General features: G+C 43.2%; 1 pseudogene; it reads left to right on the top strand.

Annotated features, from left to right (window-relative positions):
- Window positions 1-4,043: 4,043 nt before the first annotated feature.
- LOC142452432 (small ribosomal subunit protein eS7-like) lies at window positions 4,044-10,444 on the top strand (annotated as a pseudogene).
- Window positions 10,445-13,854: the final 3,410 nt, after the last annotated feature.

The following is a 13,854-nucleotide window of genomic DNA, read 5'->3' as shown; positions in this document are numbered from 1 at the left end:
ATGGGCAATGGGGAGGCGGGTGAGGGGAGACGCCGGGGAGTGTAAGATAAGATATAATAACTATTTATAAACTATCAAGGGACCAGGGGTGGGATCGGGGAGGGAGGGGGATGGGAGGGAAAAAAAGGGAAACCGAGCTGATTCCAGGAACCCAAGTGGAAGGTGAATTATGAGAGTGACGAGTGCAACGAATGTATAAGGGTGCTTTGCTCAGTTGATGTATGTACAGATTGTGATAAGAGCCTTATGAGGCCCAATAAAAAGATTTTAAAAAAAAGAAAAGAAAGTTTCATTGCAACATTGCCGCCACATCACATGACGTTTTCTATGACTCCCTTCACTCTGCACTAGCGTACATGAGCAGTTCTGAGAGAAACCCTAGGCCCGCCAAGCCTGAACTAGAAAAGTACTCAAGCCCTGCGTTAGTGCATTTAATTGGCATTAACAAGATTACATGGGGAGTTCTATTATTAACCTAATTTGTTAATGAAAAAAATTAAGGAGCAGAGAGGTTATTTAATTTAATAATAGAGCCAGTAAGTAGCAGGGCAGGGATTTGAAGCCATCCATCCGATTCCAGAGTGCTTGTGTCTGTCACAGTAGAAGCAACTCACACAGAGTGGAGTGAAATGTCCAGTCCTGCATCATTTCACGTACCCTCGCATGTGCGAGTCCAGTGCCGGAGTGATTGTCCTACTGCACCCCCACGCCCTGTGGCAATCTTCTTCCAACAAGACTTCTCCCTCTCGAATATGACCCTTCCTGATGATGTGACCCAACACCTGACCTTTGCTGAGTCTGACAAAACTCTATTGTGATCCATCAACTTTTCGTTGGCTAATTTTCAGAAGGCAACCTCTAGGCCTTTATTCCTCATCTTTTGGTCTGTGTTAAAATGGCAATGGTGATGTCTGCCCTCCTCTAACTTCACAATAAGGGAAGGACAGTTAAAATCTCTGCCTTGTGAGACATCCTCCACTCAAGGCCAGTTCCTGTGAGACAGAGGTCAGGCATGCCTCTACCCTGCAACCATTTACCAATTCTGCCACCAACTATCCCTGCCCCTTTGTGCTGCTAAAGAAATACTGTATATACTCGAATATAAGCCCACCCAAGTATAAGCCGAGGTACCTAATTATTACCTGGGAAGCCAGAAAAACGGATTGACTAGAGTATAAGCCTAGGGTGGAAAATACAGAAGCTATTGGTGAGTTTCAATAATCAAAACAAATGAAAATAAAATTACTAAAAATTGAGATATCAGTGGGGTAATGTATTTCAATATTTATCTTAAATAAAAAACATAAATAAAAGGACAAGTCATTGAACATTAGTAAACCAGCACAGTCAGTGGAAAATAGGTTCAACAAAAACAATAAGGTATCAACAATGATACCTTAAGAGGACTATCCCTGAGATTAATCAGCAACCAAGCTAAAATGTAAAGAACTAAAATCCTTCAAAACTGGATTGCTCATCATCATCCATATCCCAATGCAGAGCTTCAGCTGGTGTGAGGTCATCATAGACTCTGTCCTCACTGAGATTGCCGTCATCACCGCCACTGCTGTCATTTTCATACAAAGCACAGTCTTCACTGCCATCCATAGCATTACTAATACTACATTTCTGGAAGGCGCGTTGCACCATGTCTTCTGGAATGTCTTCCCATGCATCTCAAACCCACTTTGTTATTAACTCTATGTCAGGCTTCATGAGATTTCCTCCATTTGTTAGTCGGGCTTGACAGATGACATCCATTCATCTGATCCGTGTATAAGGCACTGACCCGTGTATAAGTCGAACCCCATTTTTTTGTGCTGAAAAACTCGGCTTATATGTGAGTACATATGGTTAAGTTGCTAGATCACATGAACCCTAAACAAAAACCCTAAAACATAAGGAATCATGACATCTAAGAAAACCTGTACAGACCCTCCCCCCACAACTTGATTTGTTACCATTATTCCAGTGGCAAGTGCAAAACTGAATGCAAATTTCTTTATTGCTCCAACAACACTTTGCTCCAACCAAAAGTGATTGTTATCTCTGAATATGCTTCATGTGTCCCAACTTCATGGCTTTACATTCCCTCAAATTTTTCTAGTAAACTCTATGAGTCAGAAAATTCAGCCCATTCCTGGAAAGATGTTAGGAGTGGTGGAATTTCATTGAAGCACTGTTTACAATAGCCAGATGGTGGAAACTAGCTAAATTCCCCACAGAAGAGGGATGGGTAAGCAAAAGGTGTAATTATGTATAATGGAATGTTTCTCAGCCAATAAACGAAGTCTTGATATATGCCCCATTATGGAGGGACCTTGGATACATCATGCTGACAAAAACTAGCCAATCATAGAAAGACAAATACTTTTTTACCTCACTTATATAAAAAGATAAAAAGGAAAATGTATAGAGACCAACCAGGGATGAAAAAGAAGGGGAAAATGGGACTTAACAGTGAAGGAAAAATCAAATTGGTTAAGGGTTGGGTTACACAGAAATTATTATAATCACTATTAATAAGTTATACGCCCATAAAAATTGAATTGGAAAAAGTTGTGAGATAGAACTTATCTTAGTTATCTAGTGCTTCTATAACAGAAATACCACAGTGGTTGTCTTTAACAAACAAATATACTCTTTCCCAGTTTAAGAGGTAGGAAGTCTGAATCTAGGGTGCCAGCTCTAAGAGAAGGCATTCTTTCACTTTGGGCTCGGGGGGAAGGTCTTGGTCTCGTTGCAATGTCTGTGGGCTTGGCATTCCTAAGGGACCTCCATATGTCTTGGCACCAGTATTCCCTGGATCTCAGTGTTCTCAGTCCAGGGACTTTGGGTCCTAAGGATGGGTTCCACTCTGCGCTTCTTTCATTGTGGGAGTAGGCTCCTCTTTCTCTACTTGTGTCGCTCTCCTTTTAGCTCTTAAGACAGTGGTTCTCAACCTGTGCGTCATGACCCCTTTTGGGGTCGAACGACTCTTTCACAAGGGTTGACCAAGACCATTGGAAAACACATATTTCTGATGGTCTTAGGAATCAAGACACCGCCCTTCTATCCGTCTCCAAGCGGGTCCAACCACATGCAGATATGCCCACCTACGAGTACCCGGTGTGAAGACTGTTACCCATGCTACACCGTGCTTCAAGACAAAATTTCATTTATTTGTCATTCGAAATAAATATTTCACAATATATAATTATACATTGTTTTGTGATTAATCACTATGCTTTAATTGTGTTCAATTTGTAACAATGAAAATATATCCTGCATATCAGACATTTACATGACAATGCTGAACAGTAGTAAAATTACAGTTATGAAGTAGCAACAAAAATAATTTTATGTTAAGGTCACCACCACATGAGAAACTGTGTTGAGAGTCATGGTATTAGAAAAGTTGAGAACCACTGTGTTAAGAGAAAAGAGGTTAGGCCACACCCCAGAGAAACTCCTATTACATCAGATCAGGGCTGTGACCTGAGTAAGATTCTAATCCTGCTTATTAGCATAACAAATATAATTAATGCTCTTCAACATAACCTAAACCTGCCTCATTGACAACCTTATAGTACAGAGTATAACTCCTCCTTGGGGTTTCCAAGATTAAATCTTTATGGGAGTGGAAGGTTTTATAGAATGGCTGGTGGGTTTAAATTGTGAAATTTGTGAATTGTTGACCTTGCATTTAGCAGCCCAACATTTAATCCATTGTGTGCTACAGGGATCCTTCATTAACATCGAAGATTTATAGCGCATCACAAATGGAGGATAATTGGGTAATTACAACAGATCACATGATGAGGGATGATCATATAGCTGCAGAATCACATTATTACATGACTGCCAAACTTCATTATGGAACTGTGAAACTGAGAATCACTGCCTAGCCAAGTTGACACATATTTTTAATCCATGACAGGAATATTTACAGCAATGAATGAAAAATAATATTTGCTAAGACTGCTTATATAAAACAGACAACTCAAAGCTTAGAGCTTTAAGTTCTTGGTTTTATGAGACATCCAGTTTATTGGCCCAATAGCATGTTCAGTGCTTCTGTTCTAGTTCACTGTGCAGTGCTTAGGGCCTTAAAAGCTTGCAAGCAGCCATCCAAAGCACAGCAGGTGGTCTCTATTTGCTTGGTGCAGGAAGAAGAGTAGGGAAAGCAGTGTGGATGATTGCCTGCATGAACAACTGCTTCCTTTGCTGTGAGACCAGACAAATGGTTGGTGCTGGGCTACCAAGACTGAACGTTTTGATGACAAACTCTGGCGAAGAATCCTTGCCAAAAGGGGAAAATGAATAACAACATTTCAAATTTTCATAGACTCTAGACTTTCTGGAACTGTTGCCCTGAGATAATCTTTAAATCTTACATCAAAAATATTTTATACATTATCTTTAAAACATATAATAGTTTTCTTTACCTAGTTATTATTGTTATTTAATTTATTATTAATCAGGAGTTAATACATCTATCAGGTGGTTCCATAGTTCAGTCACGTCAAGCACAATTGTATAATTGCTACCACAATCAGTTTCCAAACACCTTTTCCTTCCTGGACTCCTTGACATCGTCTCCATTTTACTTGCCCTACCACCACCACCCCTCTACCTATGCCCCCTGAAACCCTTACTCCGCTGTCCCTATAGGTTCATCAATCCTAGGTTTCACATAATGAAAAATATATTACCACCAATGACATAACACCTCTGAGCTAAACCCTAATAAGAACACACAAAAACAAAACAAAAACACAGGAAATGTTGAAAATCAGATCAGGTCCAGCATGCATCAGAGGGCTCAACGGACGTTTCAACCGTTCAATCCGAGTTATCCCTTTGATCTTCCATGCTCATCTCTCCACTTCCTTCCCATCCCTCAGTTATGGACGGGGGAGCTCACCAGAGGCTTCTTTCCTACGTAGTTCCCACAACTGTCTCTCGGGCTCCCGCTGCCATCTGCAGCCTTCTGCAAACTGGATTCTCGCCATTTAGGCTCTGATACTGACCCCTCCTCTCCCTCCACTCCAGATCATGCGATTTGCAATCCTTCGGTTACTGATGATGGTGTGCTTCTTCTGTGTGGACTTAGTGGACATCTCGCTTCCATGGCTGCGTGTTTGGAGACAAGTCTTTAACACCCAGACACTACTAATGTCTCGGATAGCTGGGCACCATCTGATTTCTTCACCACATTTTACTATAACACCCATTATCGTCTGTGTTTCCTTCCTGGATCTATGTTTTCTGTTTGTTTTGTATCTGCTTTTGGCTCCTTTTCAACACCTCCTTGTTACGTTTATGGTAGAATTTTATCAATCATCCCCATGGGGCACAGAGATCTTCCCTTAAGATTGTCTTTGATTAGCCCTGGGTACGCATTCTTTTAAAGTCCTGTTGAGGGAATTTTACCCGGTTTAGAAAACCAAAAACAAGGACTACTTTGAGCATCATGCTCTTTTTAGGACTATCTGTGTGCTATAAAATTGACAACTCACAATCTGAGATGAAGCCCTTAGACAGTGGTGAGTTTATATAAACGAGGGAGGAACAACTCAGAACAGAAAGGCAAGACTTGTTACAAAACTCGGAGAATGCAGTCAGTATCACTTAGTTTGACATGTAGAAACTGTTGACGTGCTCGCTGTGTGCTCTGCTGTTTGTATTCTCAACAAGAAGAACAAATCACATTTAGCAGGAAAAAAAGAAACAAATGATGTGTGTGTTAGACCCCCACTGTGATGGCCCATAATCATGGTAATCTGTCAATTTATGTAAAGTTCCGACAAAGTAACAGTTACTAGTATAATTCTTATGATCCTGTAATGTGCGTGTAATAACATAATAAGCACCACAAGCGAATTTATAGTCAGGCTTCTGTCAACTGGAAGTTTCTGTTAACTGGTGGCCCTCTGCTTCCATAGTGAGGGAGTACAAGAGCTTTTGAGGTCACTACTTAATGATTCCAAAACGATGTTTATCATAAAGGAGCCCTGGTGGTACAGTGGGTTAAGTGCTGGGCTGGCTGGCTACTGAGCGGCTGGCAGTTGGAACTCACCTGGTGCTCTGTGGGAGAGTGATGAACTGGTTTCCTGCCATAAAAGCTTGTCTTAAATCTTCATGGAAGGAGCATTTCTGGGTTCTGTTTTCATTTTTATGTTCATGCTAGCTTCAATAGTGAATGCATTTCATGCTTTTAAAAGTATCTAATGCATATATCATTCTATTGAATTTTAAACTGGAAACGGGTGGTTTAAAAATTGCTGGCAGTTTCCTATCTCGAAGGATAAAGTGCCAGCTCACCGTTGGAACTGTGTTCCTTTCCTGGGGGGAGGGGGGAACCCCCAAACAGTCCCTGGAGTGATATAAATGTAAAGGACATGACCACTCATTATGCTGAGAGGGGGAGATAAGTGGGCTTCTGGGAGATCTGGCCCCAGAGTTCTGGCTCAGCAGAGAGAGTCTCAGATCCCTCCCAATGCCTGCTGGCGTCCAGCTCATTCTACTTACTTTCAGGTTCAGGGTTGTCAAAATGGGTCTGAGAAGCCTCAGAAGCACCTGTGGAGGCCAGATGGCTGGGAAGGGCAATTATGTCCTGAGACATTGGTTTTCAGAAGGGAGGAGAGGCTGAACTGGTGACCCTGACTCAATGCCAGCACTTTAACAAGCCAATGCCGAGCTTCTCGTGACCAGTGCCCCCAGACGGCAGGGGATTCATGGGTGGAAATAGCTAAAGGTGTGATGGAAAGGTCTTTTTGATGGCTAAACAACCTCTAGTCCAGGCCCGAGCTCTTGTAGGCTACCCATGACTGAGTCTGGGGAGGGGGTGGCGTCCTTCATTAGCTCCCAAGGAGCTTTGTATGCAACAGGAACAGAGACACAGAGGACAGCTTTGCCCGCGTGGTTTTCTGTCAGGGAGAAGAGAGTAGAGATGCCATTGGTTGGGGGAATGATGAAGGGGATGAGGGATGGTGGTCACTGAGGCCCCACTCATAAACGTACACAAACTTTGGCAACCTCTGACTTGGCGCAATGAGAATCCCACCCATGCGTTCCTAAGTGCTACCACTTTCTCTCTCCTGCGGCAGGACAGCCCTTCTGCGAACATGAACTCGCCGGCGCAGTGTCCATACTGGCAGTCTGCATGGCTCTCTGCCTTCCAGAAAACGAACAGATAACTTTTAACTCAGTCTTGTAATTGTCTACAGTGGTTTTGAGGGACTTTAAAATCTAAAGTTCTTCTCACATAACGTACGAGGATAGATGTCCTTTCCACTGGTACGGTGTGCTTGCAAATGTCTGTCACACAAGAGGAACTTATTGCAACACCGAAGAGGATATTTACAAGGCAAGTAATACTCTATAAATAGCTATCATTTTAGATCTAGGATCTCAATAGCTGTATGAAATCTTTCTTCAGTTGCTCACCTAGCAGAATCACCTAAGGTTTTTCTGAAGAGCTGATACTCTTTCAGAATGAATACACAACCCACAACTTCAGGAGGGTAATCCAGCTGACAGTCTTTGGATACGTCTGCCTCTTTAGGGATTGCTTCAGAAGGCTCCTATTTAAATCATAATGACTCTTCTACTTTCCCATATCCCCAAAGAAAATTTATTTGACTACTAGGTATATATATAGGGGAGTTGCTAGGTGGTGCAAATGTTTCGTGCATTTGGCTGCTAACTGAAAGATGGGCAGTGTGTGCCCTGTCAGAGCGCACGGAGAATAAAGGTCTGGTGATCAATTGCTAAAAAAGCAACCACTGAAAACACTGTGAAGCATAATTTTAATACATGTAGGATCACTGTGCCTTAGAGTTGACTTGGTGCACCTAGAAAAAATACAGTGAAAAGAAAGAAAAATGTAGACTCACATTCTCATCTGGTTTAAAGTCATAAAAATAAGCAGTACACAAGTACTCTTGACTTCCTAGGCAGATATGAATACAACATCGTAGGCTATGGCAGTGGAGTAGCTATTAAACCATTCGGAATAATCAACTAAAGAATCTGATTACCAAACAAAACAGTGAAATGCTCTCACTGCCATTGAGTTGATTCCGACTCACAGCGACCCTACAGGGCAGAACAGAACTGCCCGTGTGGGTTTCTGATGCTGTATATCTTCATAGGAGCTGAAAGCCTCATCTTTCTCCCATGGCGCATCTGGTGTTTTGAGCTACCGACCCGACTATGACACCAAAGCTCCACAAAACAAAACACCACATGCTTAGAGGCCACCAAATAGGAGCCATGGAGTACTAATGTCCTCTGGAACGAGAGAGTGCATGGAGAGCTCGCAGATACCCAAACGGGGTGGCCGGAAAGGACTCACCTGCCAGAGTCACACTTCCATATGCTAGAAAAGTTTGGCTTAACAAAATAGGTTGAAGTTGAATTGACTTGATTTTATACATTAGTGAATATAAGAAAACCAATTTATCTGCTAAAAAATTATATATTTCTATCCCTAGTATATTTTGATCCCCCAAATGATACAGTTCTATCCCATTTCTATGAAACTTGGTTTCATAGTCAACATACAAATATTCCACTATGCTGCCATGGCTTTCTGTGGTGATGGAAATGTTCTACTTCTACACTGTTCAGTATCATAGCCAATAACCACACTGGGCCTCTGAAATGTAGCTTATGGGACTATAGGACTTAACTTCAATTAATTTAATGTAACCCATTGTGGCTATTAGGGACTGTATTGGACAGTACATTTCTAACAAGTCTTTTGGTGCATTTGGTGTTAGGTGTTAGAGAATTCTTTGCTTTCAGTAAACTTGTGCTGTCCACTGATTGATTGAAATCAGTCATGATTCCAGCAAGAAACATAGGCATACTCAACATAGGAGGAAGAAAGAATTAATAAATGGACAATTTACAAATGTAAGATATAGGGAAACCCCAAAAGAATAATGTAATATCTTGGCACTAGTAATATGAAGATTGTTAACGTCTTTAGACGTGGAGATGCAAAAGGACACAGTCAGTATATGAAAGGTCACCTGGAGAGGGGAGCTAACCTTGCAGGGAAGGATCAGAGGGGAAAACAGCCTTCTCTATCTCCTGCCACATTGGTTCATCTAAGACCTCCAAAGGCAAGAAAGTACAGTGAAGTACAGCATACGGGTTAGTCCCCAGGGAAAAACTTAGGGTAGAAAGAACACTTTAGTTCTACATGGACAAATAGAAGATACTCCACTCATTGAAAATTAAAGGTAAAATAATTTTTCATTATATAGAACATAGATTCCTAATCTTATTTAGTTTACCACCCTAATTATAGGGAGAGAAACTAGTGTCCGCCAGGAAATTAAAATATTTTGTAATATAGCCCATAATTCAGGATAAAGTGTAGGTATCTGCTTTTGCAGCCACCACCCTCACCCACTCACCCACCCACCCATTCCCACCCCCTTACTTGGATCAGTCTAGCACCCAAATTTTCTTCATCCCCATAGTCGTATCACCTGCCTGCTCCACCCCCATAGTCGTATCACCTGCCTACTTTGGGAAACATTTGGATGGAATTCAAGGAATTGAATGATATTCCTGAAATAAAACTATTTCTATTCTATTTACTTATTCACGTGAACAAGATCTTGTTAGGTTTCTGGAGCGGGGTAAACCTCAGTTCTTACTTCATAGCGCTGAAAGAATCACGTGGCAGAAGCACTTTTGTAATCCAAGGGAGCTTTTATGAAAGAAAGGTGAAGTGTCAGGTTTCACAGTCTCACAACGGCGCGCGCTGTTTCTGGGAAGTGTGCTGTACGCGCTGTGCACACAACACCACGTGGGACTCTTCCGAGTGGGGAGCTCGGCGAGAAAAGCCTCGTTCAGTTCAAGTCGAAGATTGTGAAGCCCAATGGCGAAAAGTCCGATGAATTGAGTCCGGCATTTCTCAGGCTCTTCTTGAGCTGGAGACACGGACCTAAGGCTCAGTGAAGGGTGCTAAATTCCACGGCAGCCAAGGAAATCCAAGTTGGTGGTGGTTGGAAAGCTATTGTAATCTTTGTTCCTGTTCCTCAACTGAAATCTTTCCAGAGAATCCAAGTCTGGCTAGTATGGGAACTGGAGAAAAAATTCAGTGGAAAGCACGTTGTATTTATTGCTCAGAGGAGAATTCTGCCGAAACCAACTCGGAAACACCGTACAAAGAATAAGCACACGCGTCCCAGGAGCCGCGCTCAGACAGCTGTGCACACTGCCGTCCTTGAAGACGTGGTCTTCCCACGTGGAACCGTGGGCAAGAGAATCCGAGGAAAGCTGGACGGCAGCAGGCTATTAAAGGTTCGTTTAGACAAAGCCCAGCAGAACAATGTGGAACACAAGGTTGAAACCTTTTCTGGATTATAAGAAGTTTATGGGCAAAGATGTTAATTTTGAATTCCCAGAGTTTCAATTGTATACAAAGGTGACTGAATAAAATATTATCCCCCACCCCCAACCCCCCCAAATTTTTTAAAAACCTACATGGAAAAGAACAGCCACACGCGGGGAACAGGGGAATCCCCGGAGGACAAGAAGCCAAGAGCCCAAGCACACGTGGACCAAGAGCCTAAGAGTCCAAGCATTTGTGCGCCCCAAATAAGCCCTTAGTGGGCGAATACATGCCAGCAGGGAAAAGAGACCCACCCCTTGCGGCTGAACAGGAGCAGAGTAAAAGAGACCTGGCCTTCCTGCAGGTAGCCAGGGGTGTTTAACTGAGTGCAGGCCGCCTATGTGATGTACCTAAGGTGGGTGTGCCCAAGGTACTGATTTTACCTGGACCTAGGGGATCCTAGTCCGTGCACCCAGACTAGTTTTGGCTTTCCCATAGGTGTCCAAAGGCTGCCTCATTTATTTCCAACCCCTCCAGGTGACCTTTGCCGTCACTGGGGAGACAACCCCATTTGTATGTAAATCTAGCTACCTTTCAGTTTCCCCATCTGAGACCAGTCTTATTTGAGTAATTTGTGATTCACACAAAGGTACATGAACTGCATGGAAGGAAATGCCTCATCCATCTCAGGTGTGCTTCTAAAAACTATGATTAGAATTACCAATTGCTTAGTATATTTATGATATTTAACTAAGCGGTGAGCTATAATCATTCAAATTTTGGTCCAGGAAAAAAATTCAACACCAAGCACACATGTAGTCAAAGGAATTTTAAAAAATAATTTATATCTATTCAGATATATATATTTAGAGAAAGGGTACTCGATAAAAAGACCTATAAGACTAAAGTTAAGTTATATGTTTTAAGGATAGATTTTGGTAAGTGAAAAGAAGTAAGCTTATGAGTTCAAAAAGAAAAAGAAATGATGTAAACGTTCTGACTGTTTCACGTTTTTGTGTGTGTTTCTGTAAATGGATGAAGATGAGCATCAAATTACTATGGTAGACAGGACATCAGCAAAAACTGCAGAGCAGGGAACCGCAACAGTGTGTCTCTCCACAAAAGCAATGAATAAAATGGCAAAGAACATCAGAATCAACTCTTTTTTCTAATAAAAAACTCTTAGAGCAACCAGAGTAGCGTTTAATCAAGAAGAGACAGCTGGAATCTCAGCACATGACCCAGATATTGCACCCTGAGGTCCATCCTGGAGAGATCTGGAAACAGGTGTGCAAACAAACACTTGTACATAAATGTTCATAGCAGGATTATTCCAAATAACCCAAAGTAGAAACAACCCAAATTTTCAGAAACCGACAAATAGATTTTTTTTAATGGAGCACATCCACAAAATCCAGTCTCGTTCAACTACGGCATGCTATAGCAGTAGGCTGTAGGGTTGGCATCAAAGGAAGTAAGTGCTGCTACATGCTACGTTGTGGCTGAATTGTACCTCAATAAAACAAGATTACTCTGCTATTTTGATTCCACTGAACATGTTAAAAGTGTGTTAGATTTTTTTGCTCTAAAATCCAGTATTTTCAACATTCTGGAAATTACATTCTTTGCCATTGGAATGTGAAAATAGCTATGCTAGAATATTGGAGGGAAATGACACTGCTGCTATCTGTTCGTTTTTTACTTAGAAAAAATCACCGTTTCATATGATTCAGGCTAGCAGTTTTTGAAATGATGTAGAAGGAACATGAGCAAGTGAGTTTGAAGATTACTGATATAAAGGATTTGAAAAAGAGGGTAAGTTAATGGCCTTCCCAAAAGCATAGAATCGTTGTCGATGGTGATGACGAGAATTTTCAACTGGTTGAATGGAAGCATAAGTAATTTGTAATGAGAAGCAACGTCACGACGCTGCGGCCACACAGCTTGGGCTCAAAGTCAAGCTTCACCATGTATTTGTCAGGGACTTCAGGCAAGTTTAGTAACCTGGAGCCTCAGCTTCAGCCAGTTGTTGAGTCAACCCGACTTAGGGTGACCCTCATGTACCCCGGGATAGAACTGAGCTCCCCACCCTTTTCTTTCTTTTTTTTTTTTTGCTTTCGAATGGCTGATTTTATGTTCCGGGCATCTTGCCCTCAAGCAACTGGTAGATGAGTTTCAGTTACTATACCTGAAAGCCAAAGCCAGGACTCCGTTGAAAAACTTTCCCAAGCATTTTCAACTCTGTTGAAAAGCCTTTCCAAGCATCCTTCTCAAAGCTTATCTTAATATTAAAAAACAAAAAACCCTAACCTTCCAGCCCACACGCAACCTATTTACCGTGACTCTAAACCTCCAGAAAATACCGACTCGAAGACCGCTGTGTCACGACCAAGTTCAGGCCCACGCGTTCCAGAATAAACTCACGCCCATGCAGCCCCACTCCAAGACAGACCGCCGATTTTAAAAAAGGAAAGAAGGGGTGTCGGCCCCTAACAAGGAGTCCAAGCATCACCAAAAATAAGGGTCACGTGGAGAAACAGGGAGTCAGGAGCGCCTGGAAGCTTCCATGCTAGCTAGCGACCACGGGCCATCCTTGCGGAACTTCCCAAGGTCACGGACCCAGAAGGCGCCTCAGACCGAAGGCCGTGGCCTGAGCACTCGTGCCACCTCCCCCGTTCTCCCCTTAGCACCCCGCAAAGGGAAGGACACCCCGCGCCTCGCCTGCCCAAGGCCGGGCCCCCTCGGACGCCGCGGGGCAGCACGGCCAAGGTGGCGGCAGCAGCTGCGGTTTCATCTCCCCGGCCGGCAGGCCTCACCTGGAGAGAGTGCAATGCGGCTCCGTCTGGTGCTCGGGCCTCTGGTTTCTTCCCGAAATCTGTGCTGCTCCTCCTCTTCGTCCTCCTCCTCCTCCTCCTCGTCTTCCTCTCCCCCAGGCCTGGCGCCCGCGTCCCCGGGGTGCTGGCCATGGCGCCGCCACCGGTTCCAAAGCCGGCTTATTAGAAGAGAATCGCCAGGTGCTTCTTCTGAGGGACCTTTGGGTGGATTGGAACTTCCAACCTTCAACAGTCAAGTGTTGTCACGGTTGCCCTCCCGAGGGCCTCCACGGTTCACCTTTCCGAGCTATCAAATAACACGGATGCGGGCTTGGCGACCTATAACTCACTCACTACGGCCCAGGGCACCGGAGCTGCGCCGTGGGACAGTGAGAAGCTTTCTATTCCCAGAAAGACTGATCCTCGGAGCCGCCTACCCTTTCCCAGTGGGCCGCTTTTTTTTTTTTTTGAGTACTTATCTCAGAAGCTTGTTTTGTGAATTAAATGGCCTCGTGAGTGTAAAGAACTTCAACAATACTGTGTAAGTATGTGCTATGTGTCAGCCTTGGCCACCATACCGCCTAACACCCAACTGCAAAATCTCAGTGGTATGGAACAGTAAGCTTTTCGTTCTCAACCCTGTGGGTTGTTTGGATTTGCCTTAGGCGGCAGGTAAATCCTCCCTTCTCAAGAGTCTTTATC

The sequence above is a fragment of the Tenrec ecaudatus genome, chromosome 7, assembly GCF_050624435.1.
Source record: "Tenrec ecaudatus isolate mTenEca1 chromosome 7, mTenEca1.hap1, whole genome shotgun sequence".
Taxonomy (NCBI): Eukaryota; Metazoa; Chordata; class Mammalia; order Afrosoricida; family Tenrecidae; genus Tenrec; species Tenrec ecaudatus.
The sequence above is the reverse complement of the archived record's forward strand: the minus strand, read 5'-3'. Positions and strand labels throughout refer to the sequence as shown.